The 26,195-nt window shown below is 45.9% G+C and overlaps 1 long non-coding RNA gene across 8 annotated transcripts in view; it reads right to left on the bottom strand.

Moving 5' to 3' along the window:
- LOC139041029 (uncharacterized) overlaps positions 1-23,364 on the bottom strand; it is a 121,130-nt gene extending 97,766 nt beyond the window's left edge. For all 8 annotated transcript variants that reach the window (XR_011495484.1, XR_011495490.1, XR_011495488.1 and 5 more), the window contains exons 1-2: positions 22,439-23,364; positions 9,132-9,256 (exon numbers count right to left, since the gene is read on the bottom strand). This is a non-coding gene — a long non-coding RNA (uncharacterized lncRNA). The remainder of the gene's footprint in view (positions 1-9,131; positions 9,257-22,438) is intronic.
- Between the last annotated feature and the right edge of the window lie 2,831 nt (positions 23,365-26,195).

The following is a 26,195-nucleotide window of genomic DNA, read 5'->3' on the forward strand; positions in this document are numbered from 1 at the left end:
TTCTCTTTTGGAAACTTCATTAAAAATCTGGTTTGCTTAAATTTGAGTTGTAACTTGAACCGGTTGTTTCATTAAATTTAATTTATTTAGGTGGGGAGGGGAGATAAACTGTAATTTTATGATTAATTGCTTGAAATGGTTCAAGTTTATTTCCTTGCTCCTACATTGTTTTTTCTCACTTGAAGATCAAATCCATACTAGCATTTCAGAGGAAACAGGTCTATTCCTCTGCTTTATAGAGATCCTTATACGGGCCTGAGCTGGCTGACTTTGCAAGGTGAAAACAACCCAGGGTTGCACCTGTTAGGTGGAGGGGCCAACCATAGGGTCAGCCAACAGGCGCCGGATAGCAACCTCCAAGTGGCAGAGAGAAACCCGGAGAAATGCTCTGTCCTTACTGCTGAGACCTTAGAGGAGAATCAACAGGTAAACATGAGGAGCCCGGCAGCTGAGCGAGCCCTCTGCCGTCCTGCTTTCTCCTGGAAGTTCTCCTGCAAATTCTCTTGCCCATTCAAAACAGGTCCGTGTTCTCAGACCTCTCTCCCAAGATGCATCCTGGGCAGAGTTTTCAGGAGCTCCTCTGGCTTTTACAGCCACGTGTCTTTCTTCCCCATCAGCCCCATTCCGGTTCTCGTCTGATAAGAGACAATCCCATAAGCTGGTTTTCTGGAAAACATCAAACAACCCCAGCCAGGGGTGCTTTTCTGTCTGCCTGGGCAGAGGGGGCAAAAGTTCTGCAGCCCCTCCATGCGGAGTGCAAGAAGGGGAGCAAGGGGGTCCCCCAGAGGAGAGAGGAGCAGAGCGAACAAAGAAGTTTCATCAGGGCTCCTGGCCTGGATTAAACAGCTTGCGACTTGCACGCCCCACCTCCTGCCATTTCTCTGGTAACAATGCTGCTGACATTTCTATAAACTCCCGTGGGAGAGGGGACACAGGTCTCTCCTCACATCCTCTGAGTCCCTTCAATCGCAAATCCTGAACGAGGCAGGCTGAGCATCACAAACTAAGGGCCTTCTTTCTCTCACTCCCCCTTCCCTGCCCCGTGTGCGCCACCCTCTAGCTGGTTTTTGGTCCCCCTCTGCTTACTTCTACCTCAAGTCCACCTGGTCCTCACCCAAGGTTCTGGATCCTGTCTGATAACACATCCCTGTATACAACCATCTACGCCCACCCCCTAGAGACTGAGTGTACTGGCGGCTCTGGTGGAACTTCTTAGGAATCGTGACTCCATCCCAAGTTCTGCCAGACAGCCCGGGCCAGGTGCATCCCATGGCCATATGGACACGAGCCAGAATTGTACTGAGAAGCGCAGACCTTGTGAGTGGATGCTGGTCCTGCTCTGAGCTGCACTGGGTACCCAGCACCCCCTCAGCTCCCATGTTCCCTAGCCCCCTTCTGCCAGGCCAGCTTGACACCCTCACCCCACCTAAAGGCTGTTTGCCCAAGCCACGAAAAAATTGTCACCTAATGCATCCAGACTAAAGATGCTATGAATTCAGCATGCGTTCCAAGTTGGAATTTTGATGCGGCCAACCCATGATTGTGCATTTTTACGTAATGGAGTCGAAAATAACCTATCAAAGTCATAGCCTATGAACCCTGGTTGTTAGCAGAATGGACCACAGGTATGGTCTTAGGTTACTGATGGCACCAGGATCCAGGAAACATCCCCATGCTGGTGAAACGGGATGGGGTCACAGTTTTTGTGGGAAACAAGAAAACGTGTCTCTAGTCCCTGCACGTGAGGCTCCCTTCGGAAGTTACCTGTGCAGAAATCCTAGTCTGTACCAGCTTCTTTTTTTACATTTTTGAGTTTCTTCCTGTACCTACTAATAATGGGGGGGTTTAGTACTTCTTTTTAGAAGTCTTGTTATTTACGACTGGACCTCTGCTGTGATGTTTACGCCGGTAAATCTCCCTGGCTTCTCATCTACGCTGCCAAATCCCTCCACCCCTGAATAATCCGAACCAAAAAGCTGCATCAGAAATTAATAACCATGATCATAAATCAAAGTGAAGGTTTTATCCTTTCATTTTGCATACGACATCATGAGTAAATGAGTACCCCAGCGCACACGGGACTTATCAGAAAGGCAGAAAAACCTTCCTTAATCAAAGGCATATTTCATCTCTGAAAAATTCATCAGAGTGTGTTGTGGAATGACTATACGTCTTGAAAATCTCTCTCTTTCACATCTGGAAACTCACATCTTTTTGCCGTCATTATATTCAGGAATACAAGCGGTTTTGATTTGCATGCATAAAGCAGTTTCTTCATCTCTTATCTCGTGTGCCACGTGAATGAATTTCTGTGATCTATGGTTACAATTACCGAAATATGGATTAAGAGTGCCTACATTATGCAGATGCTTGCTGCGATCAAGAAGCTGCCGGAAATACAATACAGTGCTGGAGCACGCTTCGCTGTTTCAGACGACACTGATCTCTTCCTTGAGTCCTGCCTCCTGCCTGGAATCAGAGCTTTCATGGATACTTGAACCCAGACTTTTCTGGGCTTTGATCCGGAATGATACTGACAAGTCAACCTGCTCTTGGAATCTTTTCCTCAAAGCCAGTTGTTGAGATGCCACCTTCGAACTCCTGCAGGCCATCAGGCTGAATTATTCACTCTGCTCGGCTAAGGGGCTCTTCCTCTCGTCTCTAAGTGACACACCTGCTGGCTCTTGCGGAGTCCTCTGAGGTGGATGCTAAGTACATCCATTTCTTGCATATCGGCTGAAATTAAGGGCTAAAATCTCCTGGAAAGGCTTTCATCATATACAATCGTGCCCATTCTGCCTGTTCATAGCATCCAAGTTTGTGCACAAAATAGATGGTGAAACATGGAGACAGCAGTTTATGTGCAGCAAAGCAAGGGCTGTGGAGTGTTATGTGTATCACTCCCACCCTCCAAATGCAGGGCTGCTGGTGTCTATAAGGGCTGTCATCAGTAGGCAGCATCCCTGTCCACCGGATGGGAGGCACCAGAAAACTCCAAGGATGACTTCATTCTTGAATTCATTCCACAACGCCAGCTGAAAGAGTTTGCAGAAATTCCCTATCCTCAGTTTCGTCATCTATAAAGCGAAAATAAAAATATTACCTTGTATATGAATTTCCCGGGGCTGCCGTAAGAAAGTGCCACATATTGGGTGGCAGAGGACAACAGAAATGTATTATCTCACAGTTCTGAAGGCTGAAGTCCAAATGCAAGGTGTCAGCAGGACTGTGCTCCCTCCAAAAGCTGTAAGAGAAGGATCCTTCCTGTCCTCTTCCAGCTTCTGGCGGCCCCGACGTGCCTTGGCTTGTGGCTGCCTCCCTCCAGTCTTCACATGGCCTACTCCCTGTGGCTCTTCACGTGTGTCTGTGTGTCTGTCTCTGTGTCCAAATGTCCCCTTTTTGTAAGGACATGAGTCATATCAGATAGATCGGATTAGGGCCCACTCTGAGGACCTCATTTGAACTTGATCCCCTTTGTAAAGACCTTATTTCCAAACAAGGTCACGTTTGCAGATGCTGGGGGTTAGGACCCAGTATATCTTTTGGAGGGGGCACAATGTAGCCCATAACGTGGCATGCAGGGTTGTTATGAGAACTCCAGATGATGCACACGGGCAGAGTTAACTTAACACATTAATGACCATCAGTGTCATCCTTTCTACCTCATCCCAGGCCCCAAGGACAGCCCCGCTGGGTGTAACACACAGTACAAACTAAGTTAATTGAAGGGATTTGGTTGGAACTCGAACTGTAAAAAGTACAAAAATTATACAAATGAGTTGCAGCCATCGCAGTGGGTCCCCTCAGCTAGATATGCAAATTCAGCTCCAAGATAATCCTTGCAGCCTGTGCAGCTGCCCTCAACATGGCATGAGAAGAGTCACGTAGGCTGCTAAATTTGGCACAAAACTTGCCTTCTTCCAAAATCATGGGTAATTCTTCTTTCTGAAAAGACCAAGATTGTTCATTGTTTTTGAAGGAAATATGAAAGGGAAAAGAATGAATAAAGCACAGCTATTAAGAACTGCTATGGGGTGAATGTCACATAAGGTAGTCAATGCTTTGAGTAAAGATCAGCTTCGAGCACATTCATCTCAAAGACAAGGTGAAACACAACGAGAATAATGGCCAAGATTGCAGGGTCTTTTTTGGTTTTTTTTTTTTTTGAGGAAGATTAGCCCTGAGCTAACTACTACCTGTCCTCCTCTTTTTGCTGAGGAAGCCTGGCCCTGAGCTAACATCCGTGTCCATCTTCCTCTACTTTATATGTGGATGTGGGACGCCCACCACAGCATGGCGTGCCAAGCGGTGCCATGTCCACACCCAAGAGCCGAACTGGTGAACCCCGGGCCGCTGAGAAGCAGAACGTGCACACTTAACCGCTGTGCCACCGGGCCAGCCCCCCAAGATTGCAAGGTTTTTGACGAGGCTCCTGCAGTTGTAACTCAGCCTGGCTGTACTCATAACCCCTTTCGAAGAATTCATAATAAACAATAAGATGCGCATAGCTCTCATCAGCCTGTCCCCAGCCTTTGACCGAGGACCCAACCAGGCTGCAGTGTGCGCTCCCAAAGGATTCCAGTATTCACGCCCACATGCGATCTGCATTTAAACACCGCTGCGTGGATGAAGTGCCTTGGCAAACCAAACTGTAATTCCAAACGGTACAAAACAGGACTCTTAGGTTCCCCCCTCGCCCCTTATAACTGAAGTGGCTTTTAGCAGCACTGGCTGCCTGCCCTCTCGCCTGGGAAAGCTTAGAACAAGTCCTCTTATGCGGGCCCACATGGTTTTATTGTCGAGAGCTGGGAGTAATCTCAGTGGTAAAACCGGTCCGGCTGCTTAATTATTGCCAGAGATTATAGTGTGATATTAACTTGTCTCACAGTCAAATCCTCATCCCAGCAGATGTTCTCCAAAAACTGGCATGACATAAGGCCACTTAAGGATACATTTTGCAGTAATTTCTTCCTGCTGATTTCACTGAGAAATCGCACGGAATCAAAACTAATTTTCTATGGGAAGTACTACTGACATGTTTTTTCCCTTGGCCACGATGAGGAGGCTACCGCAAAAAGTTCCCAGCTAAAATAATTTCTCTAATGTTCTATATGGAATAGAACTTTGGGAAACCCACTTGGCTCTTAACGTGTTCCAAATCCCTTTCGGCTTACTTCTAGTGGAGGGTTTTGGTCGAGATTCTCAGTCGCTCCAAACAGACACGCAAAGTGATCATCAAACTAGCTCTCTGAGGTAATTGGGTCTGACCTCGATCAATGACACAAAAGATCTGAGCCTGGTGCACTTTTCAAAGCCAGTCATCCCTCTACAGAGGAACTCTTACCCAAGCTCCCATTGAGAAATGTCTGACGGACATGAAGTTCATGCAGTCCTGCACAGGTTCTAGAATTTTCCACATGAAGCACAGTCTATATTATCTCATTCCCTTCTCTCCCATGGAGTGGCATTTTGCCATCCAACTTTCCACATGCATGTAGTGATGACATAAAAGAGCCTTGACGGGCCAGCCCTGTGGTGTACTGGTTAAATCACACATGCTCTGCTTCAGCAGCCCAGGTTCACGGGTTCGGATCCCTGGTGCAGACCCACACCACTCGTCAGCCATGCTGTGGCAGAGACCCACATATAAAGTGGAGGAAGATTGGTGCAGATGTTAGCTCAGGGCTAATCTTCCTCAAATGAAAAAAAAAAAAAGAGAGTCTTGAGTTATTGAGGACATTGTATGTCACATCACTTAAGAAGCCCAATGTGAAGAAGTGGTTTTACACACACACACGCACACACAAGGAAAAATTTAACTTCCCTGAGGGACTCATTTGTTTTCTCTTCGTGAACATTGAAACCTGATAGCATTTCATGTTTCTGTTTTTGCTTTCACTACCAGAAAGATCAGAGGCAAATGTGCATCTCAGTTTTGGTATGGGTAACGCCATCTGATCTCATGTCTTTTTCTAGTACCACGTCTTTTTCTATGTTTTCTACACCCCACACTTCCGCCATCTTGAACTTCTGAACTTCTCTCCCAACCTTGGTGCCCTTGGTCCTAATGTATTATTATTTCTTTCTTTCATTCTTTCTTTCTTCCTGTCTTTCTTTCTTTATTTATTTTTGAGGAAGATTAGCCCTGAGCTAACATTTGCTGCAAATCCTCCTCTTTTTGTTAACGAAGACTGGCCCTGAGCTAACATCTGGGCCCATCTTCCTCTACTTTATATGTGGGATGCCTGCCACAGCATGGCTTGACAAGTGATGTGTAGCTCCACACCTGGGATGTGAACTGGAGAAGCCTGGGCCACCGAAGCGGAACATGTGAACTTAACCACTGCACCACCAGGCTGGCCCCCTAATGTATTATTTTTATATTCATTTTTTTTCCTGATTTGCACATCCATTTTATGAAAATCACTTAAAATTGTTTGGGAAAAGAGGTAGGTATATAAATCAATCAAATTGATGAATAATGAGTTCATAAAGTTAAAATATCTTTAAGCAAGATTGTAGCTACATTGATCAAACATACATTTCCACGTGTAAGCCTGGGAGTTAAGGGATTGATTCCCACAGGAAGTATTCTTCTGAATGTCAAAATTAGAACAAAATGAGGAAGACTGATACCCTTTAAACAAGAAACCGTGTCCCTTGGGGCTCTGCTCCCTCACGGAGTCCAGTGCCTCCTGCATCTCCTGCCCCTCTCTCTCGACTCTTCATCCATCATGCAGACATGCCCAACCTTGCAGCAGATTAAAAAATGAAAAGAAGCAACAATCTTCTACCCTTGGTTCTATTTCCCTCAGAGTGAACCTTCTAGAAGGGTGGTCAATATTCCATGAATGGGAATCCAAGACTTTCAAGGTAGCTCAGAGCTGGACCCAGCACTCCTGGATCTGCAGGAACAAAATAGTACCCAAATCTTGTATGGATCTTTGTCTGGCTGATGTACAGATAGGTATAATAGGAATGGTGGTTTCCAACATTCAAAAATCTTAACCCATTGAGGACTATATTCTATTTATACTGCTTGACACTCGGAGGTGAGCCAATGAATTTTGTGTAACATCTCGCATAGCAGTAAGTGGTACAGACCTTAGAAGTAGTCTGAGCCAAGCTTGCCCACTCAGGGTCCTCTCCACCACGTGCCTGCAGCCAGTCCCAGCTTCTGCCAGCCCTGACCAGCCACTGAGATGAGTGCCTTCACCGCACCGGCCCCTGCCTGGGCACCATGCCAACCAGCTCCCCTGTGCCCATCAGCAAGATGGATTGACTGTGAAGAGGACCAAGAGCTTCAGTTTCAGGGCCCTCGGGGGGCCTAGTAATGAGCTCTCTTAGGCATTTGTTTTGTACAGTTTGCCAAGTGACGTCTTTGCACCACTACCAGTTAAACCCACCACCTGTTTCTACTCCCGCTTCCTCTCCATTATCCTCCTGCAGGTGTTGGAGGGGCCAGGGGGTTTTGGGGATCCATTTAAGGGGAAGCTGATTTGGGAAATGACTAGTTGGGTTCATGGAATATTTTTCTGTGGTTTATGTCCACTTCTCTGTACAGTTATGTTACTGGTCGCCATCTTGGTTTAGGAATAGCTTCTGGGAATTCTCCTGCTGCCCCTCAGCTGTCCATCCAGCATGCTGACACCTGGCTTTGACAAACTGGTTACCTGTGTCACCAACACAGAGAGTATTAAGTGGCAGCCCCTGTACTAGAAACCTGGAAATGCCCCTCAATCGTACACAAAAGACTTTTGACTGCTGCTTTTCCAACTTTGACAGTAATCCTACAAATTTAACTTAGTTTCCAGTACTGGCCCCTTAACATTCCCATTACCAATAACGGGTTGTGAAGCGGAAAGAAACGCCTCTAGACCATCAAAAATACAACTCATTTTGACCAACTCTGCCAAAGGAAGGACGGCATTGGCTGTCTAATCTCTCTGTAGAAAGTGATAATCCAAAATTATTGTTGACTACAGACGTGATCAAAGAATATGCAGCCCAATGGAAGGAGAAAGCATTATAGACAGGGGTTAGGCAGTTAAACAAAAACGTTAACTGTGATTCCAAATTTCATAAAACAAGATTGGTTTTCTAGATTTTGTAACATATGTTACATGTCAACATTTCAAAATTTGTGATTTGCTTTGATTTCTTTTCAAATATAAATAAATACCCACCTAATTTTGTGCTTGAAATTATGTTTTCTCTTTCTTAAAAAGAACCCCAAATGTTGAACACTGACACACAAAGCCTGCACCCTCCCCTGCCATCAGGGGACACAGTCAGAATTACTCTGATTGCCCAAGCTCAGGGTCCTCCAGTATGGTGGGGGTCCCAGGTGCCCACTTTTCATCTGGGCTTCTCCACTTGTGCCCCCATGACCACTCAGCCTACACCCAGTTCCTTTGCTCGGATGGGGTGCTGCCCTGATGGTCACCTTTTGTAACAGGCCCTGACACCCTCTTATTACTCACCATGCACTCTTCCCGAGGCCTGGATTGCCACTTATCGCCTTAGCCCGTGGTTGGGGTTCTTTCTAAAACCAGGCAGACTTCTCCCAGGATCAAGATGGTAGGTCCCAAGGGGAGGCTGCTGGGAGCAGAACTCGTGCAGTGAGACCCCAGCTGCTGAGTCTTTAGATGGGACCTCTTGGACATGAAACAAAATACACTGTCCCCCCATCTCTCCAATGAGGCATCCACCACTCTCTTCTTGGGCATTGTGATGTCAACTGCTTAGGGGTTAGGTGAGCTAAACTATCTTTTCCCAAATTACTTCCCTCCCACTGCCAGTCTTTATTTCCTCAGTGAAACGGGAAAATAAATATCCCAGGCCTTACTGGATTATGGAGCACTAATAATATAATCCACATAAAGCCTTGGGCACAGTGCCTGGAACATGAGCAGTGCTCAGTAACTGTTAGCAGTAGTTGTGGTTGCTGATGTCACTATTTTTATTAATATTATTAATAATAATGCCCAGTGTGCCATCAATGTCTTCTAAATCCTAGACAGAAATGTTTCGCAGTTGAGGATAAATGACGGAGCCCTGCGGAAAGCTAGGGGCTCCCCCTTAATTTGAAAGCAATCAGCCCCATTTCGGTATAGACATTAATTCCTTACCAATCCAGCGTGATCCTCCAGCTTACGTGTCCAAAGGACACCAGGAGGAACTTTTCCAAAAATGTTGTTTCGATTCTAGATATATTCTGTCTACAGAAGGCTTCAGTTCTGTGAGTCCAATTTCCCTGTAAAAACACAGAAATGAAACCAATCTTACATGATTGGCCATTACTGAACTCTCACTGGCTTCAGGTGATCACCTTCTCTCTCCAGAGGCTTAGAAACCATCTACCTGAAAGTCATTTCTAAATTCTTGCTGTGGACGCAGCCCCTAGGTCTGTGGTTGAAGGAGATGCTTCATCTTCCTCTTTTTATAGAAAGTATTATGCCAGGGTTTTCCCATGGACCACAAGCTTTACAGAAATAACTACCTCATAGGTGTAGCTGGCTCAAACCAGGCCAGCAGTACCTCTCCATCCTAATTATCTGATAATTTTCCAGCGGTTCAAAATAGAATTCCATTTCCATCTATAATGCTACAAGAGAGGGGGGCATGAGTTTTTCACAGTAGTGATTTTTAAAACATCTTCTTGAATTTGGCTTTCTAAAAGACTTGAGGCTTATATCTGAATCTAGTTGCTCCCGATAACTTGAGAAGGTGCAATGCTTGGATCTAAATAAAAAAGACCCGCATCAAGTTCTTGGCTTTGTCCCTCCTGTCCAGGACACAATGAATTGGGACCACTTTGTTTCTTTGACTGACACCAAGGCCAACCCAGAGCAAATCAGAACTGGATTCTGGTGAAGGGGAGGCCACGGCAATAAGGGCTAGTGGAAGAGGTGGGGGCCATGTGAGTTATTTGTGGCCTGAGAAAAAGAATAAACATATGAACAATATCTGCAGAGGATGTCCAATGTTTCTATTTGCCTCACTCCTATTTCCATCTGTTTAGGTTGTAGCACATTGGCATCTTTTTCTGGGACCGCCTCTCCTCTACCCTTAGACCAGGTAGTTCATGCAAGGCTGACTCATCTCTGGCTCTTGGGCAAAGGCTATGAAATTGGCCCGCCCAATGACATGTCACAACTGCTCAGCCAGAGTGATTAATTGGGATGTAGGGTGCATGACCCAAACCAGCCACCAACTTGAGCCCCAGTCCTGGGACTTTTGCTGAAACTCCTGGGAGAGAATGTCTCTGCTGTTGCGAGCCTGGAGCCTCCATCTTTGGGAGGCTGAGAATAAAACCAACACAGACGAAAGTAGAACCAAGAGCCGGAGACCAACTTCTGACAACATTGCCTGGATATCTGGAACTAGTTTCCCCTAAAGCTAGACTTAGCTCCCAAAGGAACTTTTACTCATAAAAGCCAATAAATTCATTTTTCCATAGGCCAACTTGAGTTATACTTCTGTCTGTTGCAACTGAAAGAATCTTATCTGATTGTCTGCAGAACCAGAGAGCTTCGAAAGGAATCAGGCAGGCCGAAGACCAAAGGTATTGTGGCAGTCATCGCACAACTCATCAAATGTCTCCAATTCTCAATTTTCCAGGCATGTATTAGGATAGCACTTCTCCATCCCTTTTGAAGTTCGCTGGGGCCACATGACTTGCTTGGGCAAATGAAACATGATCAGAGAGGAGCATATCACTTCCAGGGAGAAGCTTTAAGTTCAAATGTGTTATTTCAACACATTCCCTTTTTTATGTCTTGCCAATTGTGGAAACTCGGAGAGGAGCCTCCCTCAGCCTTGGTCCATGAGATAGAGTTGAGCCCATGCCCCAAACCAAGCAATGATGGACACGTAACATGAGTAGGGGAGAAACAAACAAAAACAAAGTTTTAAAATCCACTGGTATTTTGGGCTCGTTTGTTACTGCAGCATAGTTTATCTGATCCTGATTGATACAAACATCTAGTCTATGGGAACAAGAGTGAGAGCCAGCAGGAATCAGGAAAATGGGCTTCTTCAAGTGGTCAGCCAGCCAGCTACATCATCTAGGTCCTCCATGTGAGGGGAGAAGTAGGTAGGAGGATCTTGAAAATTGGAAGCATCCAGAGGACCATTACACAAGGCACATGAATGTTGCTAGAACAAAGAGGTAAAAGAAATGCTTAAATACTAAAGGGAAGACTTGGATAGGTTAAACAGTAGATAACGCTTGTGAGTGACAGCAGCGAAAGGAGATAAAAGAAATAGAACTTGAAAGAAAATATGCAAGTGATCACAGCTAGCAGACAGAACTCAATTGACTAATGAAACTATACTTGAAATGTACCTGCTTGGATGGTTCTGTGAGTCAGATTCTCAGCTCCCTGACTTATGCACGTTGTGCTGGAACTCGTGGTAACTCTGGAGAAGGTCCTCAAGAGACCGTAATCCAAAGGGTGTGGTCACTGGGATCCGACTCTACTCACCTTGTCCCTCTCAGTAGTGTGGGATCCTGATAGGAAAAGAGAGTTCCAAAGACTATCAAAACACAAAATAATCTGTTTTCTTTTGTTTGGGGCCTTCTTAAATAGCTTATTGTTTTAGTTGTCTATACGGCAAATTATCCCAAGACTTGTTGTCTTAAAACAATAGACGTATTTATTATGTTACAGTTTCTGTGGATCAGGAATTTGGATCAGCTGGATGCTTGTGGCTCAGGGTCGCTCATGAGGGTTCAGTCAAGGTGTCTGCTGGGGCCACGGTCATCTAAAGGCTTGACTGGGCCTGAGGATTCACTTGCAAGATGGCTCACTCACATGACTGTTGGTAGGAGGCCTCAGGTCCTGACCACACGGGCCTCTCCATTGGGCTGCTTGAGCATCCTTACAACATGGCAGCTGGCTTCCTCAGAGCCAGTGACCCAAGAGAGATCAAGGAAGAGGTCACAATGCCTTTTAGGACCTAGTCTCAGAGTTTAGACCTGGTCTCCGAGAGGTTACAAACCATCGCTTCTGCCACCTTCTATTTGTTAGAAATAAGTTGCTAAGCCTACTGACAATCAAAGGAAAAGGCATTAAGCTCCACCTCTTGAAGAGAGGAGTATCAATTTTTGGGCAAATTTTAAAACCACCACAATCACACAAATTATTCTTTTCTAGTATGGACTCCAAACACGTCCACATGTTAATCCCTGAAACCTATGAATATGTGACCTTACTTGACAAAAGGGCCTTTGCATGTGTGCTTAAGTTAAGGACCTGGAGATGACGATGTTATTTTGGATTTTTTGATGGTCTCAATATAATCACAAATGTTCTTATCAGAGGGAGGGAGGTAGGGTCAGAGTCAGAGAAGGAGATGTAAGGACAGAAACAGTGGTTGAAGTGATGTGAGGAAGGGGCCATGAGCCAAGGAATGTAAGCTGCCTCTGGAAGCTGAAAAATGCAAGGAATAAGAGCCTCCAGGAGGAAGGCAGCTCTGCCAACATCTTGATTTTAGAACTCCTGACTTCCAGAACTGTAAGAGGATAAATGCGTGGTGTTTTAAGCCACTCTCTTTGTGGTGATTTGTTATGCAGCCATAGGAAACTCACACACACTTCGCTAGTATTTAGTGAACACCCACCACGTGATGAGAATGCAGAGCTGCAGGGTATACAGAAGCAAATGAGAGAAACAAGGGGCAGAACATAAACAGGCAAACAAACATATGAACAAAATAAATCAATTTTTGATCACTGCTATAAAGGCAGTAGTACCAGGTGATATGATGCAGCCGCTGTGGGGTTGTTGGGAGCGGCTATTTGAGAGCAGATGATCAGGGAAGGCCAAGTGGAGGAGGTGAGCTGGGCCATCCATGAGAAGAAGGAGCCAGCCTCACAAACAGGAAACGAGCAGAAAAGCATCCAGAAAGAGGAAACAGCACATGCAACATCCCAGAGGCAAGAAGAATTTTGGCATATTCCAAGGAGGGAAAACCAAGTGAACAAGGGAGAGAGACGGGCAGGGGCCTGGTCCAGCAGGACCAAGAGAAACGGGGCACCAGAGCCAGGCTCTGTTCAGGATTTACAGAGACAATGCCCCCTGGCTACTCTTGGGTGATAACTGCACAGGCGCACAGTGGACACCGGGAGGGGAGTTAGCACAGGCTAGAGACAGGGTGGTTGGACTCGGGTGGGAGTGGTGGAGAAAAGAATGGCTGGATCAGAGTGTGTTTTACAGATGGAGGTGACAAGATTTATCTATTGGATATGGCTTGGGAGGTGAGCCAAAGAGAAGAACCAAGGGAATACTCTGAGCACAGAAGGTGCATCTGTAAAGTTTGCTTCACTGGATAGATGATTAGAGCTCCTCATCCCGAACACTATGGTGCAGAGAAAGAGGACACTGGGTTCCCCAAAGGCTGGTGCTCCCCTCGTTGGCTATGTGACCTTAGATGTGCAACTACATAGTCCCTACAGCCTACCCAGTGTGGAGATTCTTTGACTTATTAATGGCTTTTATCCAGAGGGCTCCTTGACCTCAGGAATCTACTGCATGTAACTGTCAGCAGAGAAAGCAAGGAGCAGGCAGCCCCCCGACATGCTAACACTGGTGGATCCCATTATCCACAGAGGCACAAAATGATCCAGGCAGCACCTCAGAAAGAGAACAGGCCGAGGCAGCTGGGAGACAGGAAGCAGCTCCTTAAGTTGGTTTCCAAATTGTTCAAGGATGCTTTGGTGTTAGCTCTAGAGGTGACCTGGCACCAGGGTTCATGTTTGTCCTTCCAGCTGGAGTCTCCGTGCTTCCGAGGAGCGATTCTGGCTCCTTCTTTCTTTACGTTCACCCAGGACCTGTGACTCAAGTTTATGGAACTCAACTAATAAACACTGATGGAATTAAAACGTCAGCTTCCGCATCCATAGTTCATCCGTTCTCCTCACTGAGGATGTCTGACAAGGGGCTGCTGACTCAGAGAATGGTGCTCAGCCTCCTTTCAGATGTATTAACTCCATCTCATGAAGAACCAAATTCTGCAATGCCCGGGCTGAGAGCTGGACTGTGAGCGCCCACAAGCGAGAGCTAATCTCCCGCACGCTCTGCAGGATGTGCAAGGCGATTTTGGCCCCAGGCCTCTGTAATTCCCATGCATAAGGTCTATTTCTTCAGAGGCAGGAGCGCCAATAATTTTTGCCAAGTGCTCACATCTGTTTTGACACTTGACTTAATTACCACATCGTCCTGTAAAAAAAAAAAAAATCACCATTTTTTTGGTGCTTTGTTTGTAATAAGAGTTCCAGGGTCTGTTTGTTGAGTGAAGGTGTGAATGGATGGGTGAGGGTGATTTCTGGGGAATCTGGATCCCATTGGCCAGACTTCTCGGTGGAAATTATGGCTCTGACAGCATGGATGTCAGAATGACAGGGTCAAAAGATTTGCCAATGATACCTGAGGTCTAATATTTATGGATATCAGCTATGTGGCTTAAGGCATGGGTCACAGCAAAACTTCCCAATATTTCCTTAGATTACATCACTTTAAAAATCAATTGCAGCAGTTACAAAGGCCATGTGCATAGTATTGCCTTTTCTTTGAGGAGTTGCTCTTACTGGCAATAATTTCAATGCCTGACCAGTGGCTTTGGAGAACTGCATGCATTCATTCCTTATCAAATAAAGCGTGTTTCTACCCAGAATCCCAAAGCCATGTGATTCCAGGAAACAATTGCTTTGGAGCTTCCAGAAAATGATGAAATAAATAATGGAACAGATGGGAAATGAGAGAAATGCTATTGCCCCGTGAACAGTTACCTCTATGTGGTATTTCTACAGCAGCCCATGCACTTCACGTCTGTCTGAACACAAGAACTAATAAAGGCTACATTCCTTAGTGAACACAAGAATGGCTCAGTTTTCTTGCAGCTCAATTTCTTGCAGTACATACCCAAACCGATCAAATGGAAAAAGTGAAAGTAGGGAATCTGGTTGAACGACTAAAGGGTTGCATCATTTCTTCCTTGCAGAGCAATTAGCCCAGCAGCACTCAATTTCGTCTCCTATTGTGCTAGATAGACAAAATCGGTACTTGCGCTCTCCAGAGAATAACTCCTTGGTGTATTGGTTCAAAGAGCATTATTTCAAAGGATGGAGGCAGAGAAAACCTTGACCAAAGAGATTGCTGACCAACTGTGGTTCTGGCTAATTGGATTTGCTGGTTAACTTAAGAACTTTGGTCTCCCCTCCCAAACCAACCCATCACATCTTCCTCACTCTGGAATTTGCCAAAACACAGCTGTGGTCATCTCACTTTCTTGCCCACAACATTTAGCTTTTTGTTTGCGAATTTGTTTGAACATTAGCTGAAAAAATATTTTCGTATCTTACAAAGGAAAGTAAATTAAGCAGAGCTCGATGCTGTGGGATTGGGACCCTGCTGTGGAATCTCAGCTGACTTTTGCATTTTGGTTCACACTTTTTACTCCTTCTCACATTGCCTCAGCTCATGCTGACACCAACCCTCGGGGGGAGGAGAGGGTTTTGCTTCCTCCATTTTTCAGATGAGCAGGGTACCAACAACCAGACTAGGAGTTTGGGCCTTTCTTGGGGAGGGATGAAAAAACCTGGACATTTTAGTCAAGTCAGTGATAAAACCAGAGCTACCTATCAGGATCTTAATAAGCTGGTGGTGATGATTATGATGGTGGAAGAGTCAGGGAAGGGAGAGAAGCCCAAGGCAGAGAAACAAGTAGATCATCCTAGGAAAGAGGCCATAAATTGGGTTAAGGCTATGGGAAGGTGACAGAAGGGGGGCCAGATGCAAGGAATTTTCTAGAAAGGGCATTGACTTTCCAGAAGTGGCAGCCTCTAGGATGGTGGATGGAGACTCTGTAGAACCATCACAACTAGTAAAGCCCCCAGAGGCCGATTGTGTCACTTACAGAAACAGGGGTCAGTGGAGGGGAAGGATGTAGGATGGGGGAGGACATGAAGTTCATCCTGATATGCAGAGTTGAGGTGTCCATGGGCCAGCCCGGTTCTGTGGCTATTTATACCACCTCAAATTTGGGCTTCAGCTTAAGATACGGCTGAAATGGAGATTCAGATTTGAACAGCGACATGCGGTTGTAGGAAGAGAAAGAGGGCGAAGGAAGGGAGGACAGAGAAAATGGAAGACAGCAGCAAAGACAGAACCAAGAGCTCTCGGTGGTTCTGTGAGTGTCCTATCTCTATGGTGCGAATAGGAAAATAGTTCAGTCTCAGAATGCTTACTAAAAGGCGTTTTGAAATTGGAGCCAGTCTTGGATTGAGTTTCTGTTTTGATAGAATCATCATGTGTATAGTGTAGAACATACAACTTTCAAAAATTTAACGATAATTAAGGCCAGGAATTTACATCAAAATGTAATGTACATCAAATGTAATTTACATAAAAATGATGGTTGTATTTACATCAAGAGAAGAAAAGAAGATTAGGAGAATTAGAAGATCATTTATGCCTGAATGTGTGTGTGTGTGTGTGTCTGTGTGCGCGTGCACAGAGTCGTGTGTGTGGGCACAGATGTATGGAAATGATACATAACAAGCAGGGCCGAATTCTCCAGTGGGCCAGGTATCTGTGGTTTCGAAATGAGAGAGCTTTTGCTCCTTTAAGTTTCCATAGCCCAGCTCAGGGCTATTATGATTGCTGAGCCCTGTGGATTTTGTGGCTCGACAGGAATGTTAGCTGAAGGCTGTTCATCCCTCGGAGAGTCAGGCAGATGTGGGCTTCCCCTCAAACACCAGAGAGCAATTTTTCAGTTTCCTTGGCAACTTCTGGAAGTCACGGGAAATCTGTCACCATGAGGTGCTTTCTCATTTCTGTCTGGCCCTTTGATATTCTGACCAAAAGAAGTTTTTCTTCTAAAAAATGTATGATAGACAACAAGGGAAAAGATAGATAAATTGGACTACATCAAAATTTAAAAAGTTCTGTGCATCAAAGGACACAATGAACAGAGTGAAAAGGCAACTTATGGAATGAGAGAAAATATTTGCAAATTATATGTCTGATAGGGGTTAATATCCAGAATATATAAAGAACTCCTACAACTCAACAACAAAAAAACAAGTAACCTGATTAAAAATGGGCAGAGGACTTGGATAGACATTTCTCCAAAGAAGATACATAAATGACCAATAAACACATGAAAAGATGCTCAATATCACTAATGATTAGGGAAACACAAATCCACACCACAGTGAGATATTACCTTATGCCCATTTGTATGGGTACTATCAAAAACCAGAAAACAACAAGTGTTGGTGAGGATGTAGAGAAATGGGAACCGTTGTGCACTGTTGATGAGAATGTAAAATGGTGCAGCCACTTTGGAAAACAATATGGAAACTCCTCAAAAAAATAAAACTAGAATTATCATACAGTCCAGCGATTCCATTTCTGGATTTTTACCCCAAAGAATTGAAAGCAGGGTCTCTAAGAGATAATTGTACACCATATTCATAGCAGCATTATTTGCGATGGCCAAAAGGTGGAAGCAACACAAGTGTCCATCAACAGATGAATGGATAAGCAAAATGTGGTCCATACATACAATGGAATATTATTCAGCCCTTAAAAATGAAGGAAATTCTGGCACATGCCTCGACGTGAATGAATCTTGAGGACGTTATGCTAAGTGAAATAAGCCAGTCACAAAATGACTAACACTTCATGATTCCATTTATGTGAGGTGTCTAGTGTAGTGAAACTGATAAAGACAGAAAGTAGAATGGTGGTCACCAGGGCCGGGGGAAGTGGGGAATGGGGACTGAGTGTTTAATGAGTGCAGAGTTTCAGTTTAGGAAGATGAAAAAGTTCTGGAGACGGATAGTGGTGACGGTTGCACAACAAAGTGAAAGTACTTACTACTGAAACGTGTGCTTAAAAACGGTGAAGGCGGTAAACTTTATATTCTGTGTATTTTACCACTTAAAAAATTTAGGAAGGTATGATAAATTTTCCGCTCTTACTTTTCCTCTTAGTATCCTTTCCATACATAGAATTCTGCATAATTGTGGAAAGGCATTTTGAGGGAACAGCAGCTTTGGGGCCCCTTTGGGTGACAGAGCAGTTACTAAAAAGGAAGATCGTGTATGAGGCCACAGACCAGAATCTTCCGTGGAGGGAGACAGACATCAGCAGTTCCCTTAGGTGTACCGTGTCTTACTTTCTCAATTTGTAAAGATGCTCTTGAGCCCGACCTCTTAAAACTTGACCTCTTATAAAATACCCTCAGCAGGTCAAGTGGACAGCAACTCCATGGAAAAGAACATGTTTCCAGCCTCACATGCAGTGAGTGTGTGTCCCTCTGTGACTGGAGGGACAGCCAGCAGTCCAGGAGTCAAACGTCCCCACGAGTTTGTGACCCACAGCTCCTTCCCACCTGGGTCTTGAGCAATCAAGGTCTCAGAGCCTGCCTTGGGGACAAGCGGTGTCCTTTCTCACAGAGCTGGGATTTGAGGATGACCAGATGACCAATTGAGTAGAAACAAATGGAACAAGGGTCCATTCATGTCCAGGTCACAGGACCGGGTCACAATGCCTATAAATCACTCTTTGCCCAGGACGCATAGTGGCCTATGTGAAATGACCACTGCCACACACGGCCACACTCCAATGGCTTTTTTGTTGGGAGGTGCTCTCAGGCATGCAGTCTGCTCTCCTCCCAGCCTCTGAGGGGTGCCGCTGAGAAAGACCCCAGTGTCTGACCCTGTGACACATGTGTGCCTGAGTCAAGTCCCCTTGGTGTGGCCTGTTCATCCCTCAGATGTACAAAAGCATGACTGTGGTTTGTTGGTTATTACATCCACCAAAGAACAGGCTTTACTTCTAAGAGAACGGCGATGCCAAATTTCCTCCATTGTGGCAAGCTGCCGATGTATGCAAGGAGCAGAGACCCTTCCAGAACATCTCACCCTAGTGGGTCCTGCAGAGAAGAGGAGCAGAGAGGAAGAGAGGGAATCAGTCCTTTGTTACTTGATTTTATAGCCATTTAAATTTGTTAAAGCAAGCGTGCATCCCTTCAGAAAATAACAAAGAAATGCACACATACGAAGGTGAAAACTACCTTTGATGCTACAGACCTGACTTGGGTGTGTGTGTCTCCGCAGCATCTTAACATATATTAGATATCAGAGAACGGGCTGGGGCGAATTTGAACAACAGATCTCATGTGGACAGATGTTGAAATTAATGAAATAATATTTCTCCTGGCAACACTGCTCAAGATAACCATGAATACTGATAAAAAATAATCAGTAGCATCAGGTAGGTGAATATGCAATGGGTCTATCAGAGTTAAAAAGCTGAAAATCATCTTATTTCTGAGGCTCACCTGAGCCAGAAGCCCAAACTTCTGAATGTCAATAAGAGAGAAGAAAAAGTCAAAAATCTCTTCCCCTCTTGCAGGAATCTAGGGAGAAATGCATGCTAGCTTCAATAGACCCCAAGCATGACTCCTGGGTCGTGTGGCTCCCCCTGACAAAACCAGAAGCATGGCTCAGTCTGCGACAAATCCCCCAGAAGGGCTACCCAGCAAAGCAGTTCTCCGGGGATGGAGCAAGGCTTTACCTGGAAGGTCTGTGTTTCTACAGCACTTATCAAATTCCTGTGGATGTTGGAGGATGGAGAGACACATTCAGGAGGGAGTCGCAAATGACAGATGTTTATAACATTAAACTATAGTTGGTGCACCACTACCAGGAAAGAAATATTAGCCAGAGAATAATGGAATTTGGTGGAAATAACAGCTCCTCCCCACAGACTTTATGTGAATGAATATGTAACCTCAGACCCCCCCCCACCCCCCGACCAGGATCACTTCAACTGACTCCATCCAGAATCAACAGAATCATTAAGATTTCCCTTTCAGAAAATCTGCAGTCATGTAGCCAGGGCATGCGCAGAAGAAATCTAGACCTGACCTGACCACGGAACCATCCTCCTCCCCACAGAACCCAAGGATGGGGACACGACCAGAACTTGAAAGTCAGACTCTTATCTGAAGCAAGAGCTCCCTCATTCAGGAAGAGCCAGTGTTAAAATCCCTTCCCCACCTCATCCATATGCTTAGAACTCTATCATAAAAGTTTAGAACCTCATCGTAAATGTTTAGAACCCTGTCATAAATGTTTGAAACCTTACCATAAATGCTTGAAGACCCCCAAAGCCTCTCCACCAGTGTTTGCACATGCCAGCCTGTTCTCCCTAACCTCTGAAATTTTGCCCTAAATCCTGAATCGGGGAGGCAGATCTCAGGGCACAAGCCTCATGGTCTCCCTGCAGATGGATCACGCAGAATAAAGCTAATCTCTTTTCCCAAAGACTGCTGCCATAATTAATTGGCTTGTTCATGCCCATGGGGCAGAGAACCCCAATTATGTGCGGTAACAAATAATTCACATCTGCAAGGCATGAAACTCAGCAGGAAGATTCTTCTCAAGGATCCCAATGGCAGCTACACTCACCCTTATGAGGGAAAATGAATGGAGGTCCCAAGCCCCCTCCCTACTCCCTGGTTACATAGTCCACAAAACTCATGAAATTTCAAGCTCCCTGTTAAAGATACTAAAACAATCAACACATCCTCAGCTATGGGTAAAAGCGGCTGTCAATGGAAGCATCTCTAGTCTTACAAAGACCATTCCATCGTAACTGAGGGTCCTTGTTGCCCACCTTAGCGTCCACTTTGCTGGCCTGGACCTAACTCAGACTTTCCACTGGGTGGTATGACCATGTGCAAGCTCTTGTTCACAGCCAGCTTCTGGGGGCCCATTAGGAAAGGAGCTTTGTGAAATATCTGAGAAGGATTCCGAATAAACATCGTTCTCAAGGGTTAACGTAAATTCCATGAAATGTCTCTACAAGTGGGTTATTGGCTATGAAATTAACAGAAAAAAAACCTCCAAGAACAAAAGGATCCTAAAATGTTTGAAATTCTTTCTTAAAATGTCAAGACTCTTCCCAAGTTGACTCACTTTCTTCTCAATAGTTATTTTTTCCATCACTAGGAGCGAAGACACGAAATATCCTTTTTGTCTGAAAATCCCTAATTTTACTTAGTGTAGTTAGATCTATAAAGTTGGGCGGGATTGTTTGCTTGATTTAGTTTTTTTTGTAATATAACTTTTTCTATAATTGTTGTCAGGGTGCCAGAAACTCTGAGAACTTAAAACAAAACAAAACAAACCCTTGCCTGAGGTCTATAAGCTGCTACAGCTCTTCTCTTAACATGCCTGTAACTCTGGTTTTACAGAGCAGGAAAGCACAATACACATTCTTTTTTAAACCTACAACTCTCTTTTCCCATAAAATAGCTACCATATTAATAGAATTTCACTGGATTATAAGAAATACACAAGAAAACAATTATTTCCACATCTCAAATGCTCAAATAAACTATGGTCCATCAACACAGTGGGAGCCATGAAAATACAGCTATTAAAAATTATATTTTCAGAGAATTTTTAATATTGGCAAAATGTTGACCATCTGACGTCAAATGAAAGCAAGCAGGCTATTAAGCTGCCTACACAAACTGCGTGTTCTAGGAAAGAACTCTTTTATTTTTTATTTAGTTATAATTTGTCAAGGACTTGCTATGTGCAGGCAACGGAAGAACCTTCACAGACTTCATCTCATTTATTCTTTATGAAATCTCTACGAGGTAGATGTTGTCCCCATTTTATAGATGAGAAAAGTGAGGCCAGAGAAGTCAAATAGTCCAGCACTTGAACATGGTAAAAGCAGCATTTGAACTCCATACCTGAGCTCTAACCTTAACTACACAGGGGTGTGGTTTCCTCACCAGCAGCATCAGCGTGACCTGAAACTCAGACATACCAGCCTCACCCCAAACCTTCCGAATCAGAATCTGAATGTCCTCAAGATCTCCAGGCAATCCATCTATACGTTCAACTTCGACACGCACTGCTCTACACAACCATGTGAAGAAGAACAATGTGGAGAAAAGGCATCAAAATGTTAACAGTGAGTAATTGTGACTTCACAGGTGACTTTAATTTTCTTATTTACACTTTTCTGTGTTTTCCAAATAGCTTCAAGGAGAATACAGTTCATCCATAATAAGAAAAATGTTGACGTGAGTTTTCCATTTTCACTTGTTGATACAATAGAACATGGATCTACAACATCGTAAGTTGCAAAAACATAAATCAGAACCAACTCTTGCCCCTCCATCACCATCCAAGTCCAGATTTATGAAGCATAGCCATGGATTTTGATGTAAACAAGAAAGGGAAAGTCTAAAGTGGGGAAGATGCCATCCAGTGGGATGTCATCAACCGCAACTGTTTTGAGAAGGATGGTCTCCAACCTGCCAGGGCAGACTGGGGGTCCAGCAGAGATGCCGCATGGAGACAGATGGAGAGAGAGCAAGCAAGATCGGGTGTACTCACCAGGGAGGTGTTGCGCCGCAGGCTAGGGTACCAAGGAGAAGTTTTACCAGGGAACGAGCTAATGAGTGGATTCGAGGATGGGCGATGGCGTGCGGCCCACAGAGAAAGATGCTGGATGCTTTGAAGATGAAAGCACTGTCACAGCCCATCATCAAGAGACTGTCCATCTGCAGCTGGGAAACGGTGCCTGCATGCCTTCCTGCCCCGTGCATGGAACCGCCCTGCCACGGCACTGCATGAGAATGGGCAGCAACAGAAACAAAACTCAGTCCAAAGGCAGGCAGCCCCGGCTCTGCTTTTCCTCTGCAGCCGTTTCAAAATCAGCAGGGCAGCTGTAGAAAGCATCAGCGTCTCTTAAATGCTAACAGTCCATGGTGTGAATTGCTGATTTATCTCGGACTTTCTCCACTGAGAGCAGCTCCTTCGTTCTAATCCTCTTGTCCGGTTCTTGACTCTCACTGGCTTTGAATAGCCAGTAAGGCTTCTCTGTACCCAGGAATGGGATTCTGCCCAGCCCCTCATCAGACCAGCCATCTCTAGTGGCCCCAGATATCTCCCCCACTCCAGCGACACCCCTTCTCCCTGCCCCTGCCACCCACACGAGCATTGAGGGAAGGGGTCCTGGACCCTGGCCACAGTCCATTCACCAGAGGGTTGATACTTAACCCAACCTCGGCCAGCAAATTTCTCTGGAACTTTTCAACTTGGATCTAAGGGATCCCATGCGTCATCTGCAGTGAAAGCTTTTAAGACAAAAATCCAGGAGCTGTCGGTGGTCCCATCTCCCTGTTCATGTCGAACACCAACCTGTCCCGACAGAGTATTCAGAGGTGCCCACACTCCTGACCTATTATTCCTGAGGTCAAGCCCTTTGCTTAGTGAAATCGAAAGAAGGAAATAGCCACAGAGGACCTGCAGTGGGCTGAACTGCGTCCCCGGAAGATATGCCCAACTGGAACCTCAGAAGGAGACCTTATTTGGAATAAGGATCTTTGCCGATGTAATTAAATTGCCTTCATTAGAAGAGATCATCCTGGATTAGGGCTGGCCCTGAATCCTTGTAAGACACAGAGGAGGAGAGTGGTTTAAAGAAACACAGACACAGAGGACACAGCCATGTGAAGATGAGGCAGAGAGTGGAGTGAAGCAGCCACAAGTCCAGGAACGCTGGGAGCCACCGGGAGCTAGAAGAGTCACCGCAGAATCCTCCCCTAGAGACTTAGGAGAGAGCATCGCCCTCCCGGCACCTTGATTCTGGACTTGCGGCCTGCAGAGCTGTAGACAATAAGTTTCCGATGTTCGAGGTCACCGAGTTGTAGTACTTTGTTACAGCAGCCCTAGGAGATAGCACAGTAGGGCAGGTGCTGGGGCAGAAACTTGAATTAAGCACTAAACACTGCCAGGCAGACGGATTGGCAGTGTCCACAGCAGGGATGGAGGCTTCCAGAAGAAGCAGCCACGTGAAATAAGTCTTGAAAGATGCACAGGAGGTGGTTGTTCTGGCCAAAGCTGAGCAGAAACCCTGTCGGGAGCCAGCCGTTCTTGAAAGAGCCGCACGTGGGGCAGCCCTGATGGGAGCTCCATGATAACCAACCGAACGGTCAGCAGGACACGCTCACTGAAGCCTGTTTCATTTGGTGAAAGAAAAAAATAAATAAGTCAATTTATGGCCATATCAGCCCTGCCCCAGGGCAGCATGCTTGCAGAATGCTTCAATCCAGAAAATACACATATTACAAAGGAAGCCAGAGGGATAGTAATGCAATGTGGGCAGTGACACCCGGAAGTGAGCAGAGTGATATCCCTGACACGGACACACATGGATCAGGGAAGGACATCTTTGATGCAACAGAGCACAGAGGGCCAGGGTCGCCCTGCTGTCCTCCGGGAAGATGTTGTGTTCACCCAGAGCCAAGCTGATGAATGTGTGGCTGCTGACAGCGACACCAAAAGCTTCCAGTGGGATAAAGATTCTCCACTGGCTCCTTGAGCACCCTCACGGCTGGGGAGATGAATCAATGGAAGATCCTCCTTCTTGTTTCTCTCTTGCCCGTGTCTTCACAGGCTCCGTCTGACTTGTTCTTAGAAGTGAACGCACATCTCAGAATAGATAGGTACAGGGTCCCTTGCCAGGGAGCAGAGAACATTGGCATGCCCCACTCACGCACACCTTCCTGACTCCAACCCAGGCAGGGCACTTACAGACAAGGACAGGAATCCCTTCCCAACCAGGTGCAGCAGACATTTTTTACATTCTTCCTCCTTGCACAGACCTGCCCCAGGGAGGATTCATGCTTTGGAGCCTGTCACACCCAATTCAGCTCAGCATGCCTGGGCCACACCTGGGGGTCAACAAGCCCAGGAGCACAGGGTTTGTATTCTCCAACCAAAGGGCATCTCTCTTTCTTCATCTTTTCAGCTCCTATTTGCCCAGAGCCCAGAGCGCCAGCTGGTATTGGGGATACAGTGTCTCTGACTTTGTAACCTCATGGCTACTTAAGGACCTTGGAGAGTGTTGCAGCACGCCACCCGAAGGGAAGCTCCTTCGCGGCCACCAACAATTCCCCAGTTCATTCAGCGTAGAAGCCTATGGCAACCGTTCATTTACCTTAGACGTGGCTGACTCCCTGATGTCACTGGAGGGGATACTGCATCCTAACGCTTCTGATATCTCCCTGTCTCGTCTGGTCCTCCTAGGAATGAGTACCAGGGAGCTCAGAGCCTCTGCCTGGGACGGCTGCTTTCTGAACCTGGGGCTCACCTTCCACTGTCTCCCCTTCCTTCTTCCTCGGTGTCCCTCCCATCTCACCCTTTCATCCCATGCCTCTACCTGGGCATTTGCTTCGTGCCCAGCCACTGGTGTAGGGGATACCAGGATGAGTAAGACCACCTGCCCTCATGGCACTCACGGTCCCAATGGAAAGGACCCCATTAAGTCGTGAAGACACAAACATCTAATTGCCTAGGTCTAAGCCCTCGGCTGCACTTCTGGACTCCCAGTGGCCATCTCTTTCAGATTTCCTGCCCCAGCCCATCATGTCCCTCCTGTAGTTTTCTTTACCCACAGGACAAATTCTAGATTTCAGATTCCCTCCCTAATATCTTCATTTTGTGCCCCCCACCACCCAGACTGCCTTAGCTCTCTTGATCCCCAGCGTAGCCCCCTTCCCTAAACACACCGTTTGGTTGATGGCACAGCCAGAAACCCCTCCCCGTTCCTCCAGGCCCTGCCTCTGGTCCTCTGAGCTCAGATCAAGGCTCTTCCTCTCTGGAAACTGCTCCTTCTGCGTCTTCCCCTACAGCAGTGCTAGCATCTGCTCATCTGGGATGAAAAACATTACTCTAAAAACCACAGCCATTTCTCATGCTAGGAAGCGGTGGCAGAATATGACCTTGAGGGAGCTAGTATTTTGCAGGGAAAGCTGCTGGGTCATGCAGAGAGCAGGCCAGGGCGGGGAGAGGGGTGGCCTGCGGAGCCAAGTGCAGAGCTGGGATCATGTTTTGGCTTCCATTGGGAGAAATATTCGAGAAAAAGGGACTGGGCTCCCTCTTTTCCCACAGGCTGGTGGCGTAACTCTGGTCATTTGGCTCTAAAGGCCAGCAGGGGTCCTCTCCAAAGCCTGAGGCACTTGAGGGACTTGAGAAACATCATACCCCACCATGTGGCTGCTGACTGTTCTTGATCGTGTTCCCTGTTCCCACCACAATGAGGAAAACCTCTGCAAGCCAGACAGATCCTGGGGCAAAACCCGTTTTT

The sequence above is a fragment of the Equus asinus genome, chromosome 19 (assembly GCF_041296235.1).
Source record: "Equus asinus isolate D_3611 breed Donkey chromosome 19, EquAss-T2T_v2, whole genome shotgun sequence".
NCBI classification, from domain to species: domain Eukaryota; kingdom Metazoa; phylum Chordata; class Mammalia; order Perissodactyla; family Equidae; genus Equus; species Equus asinus.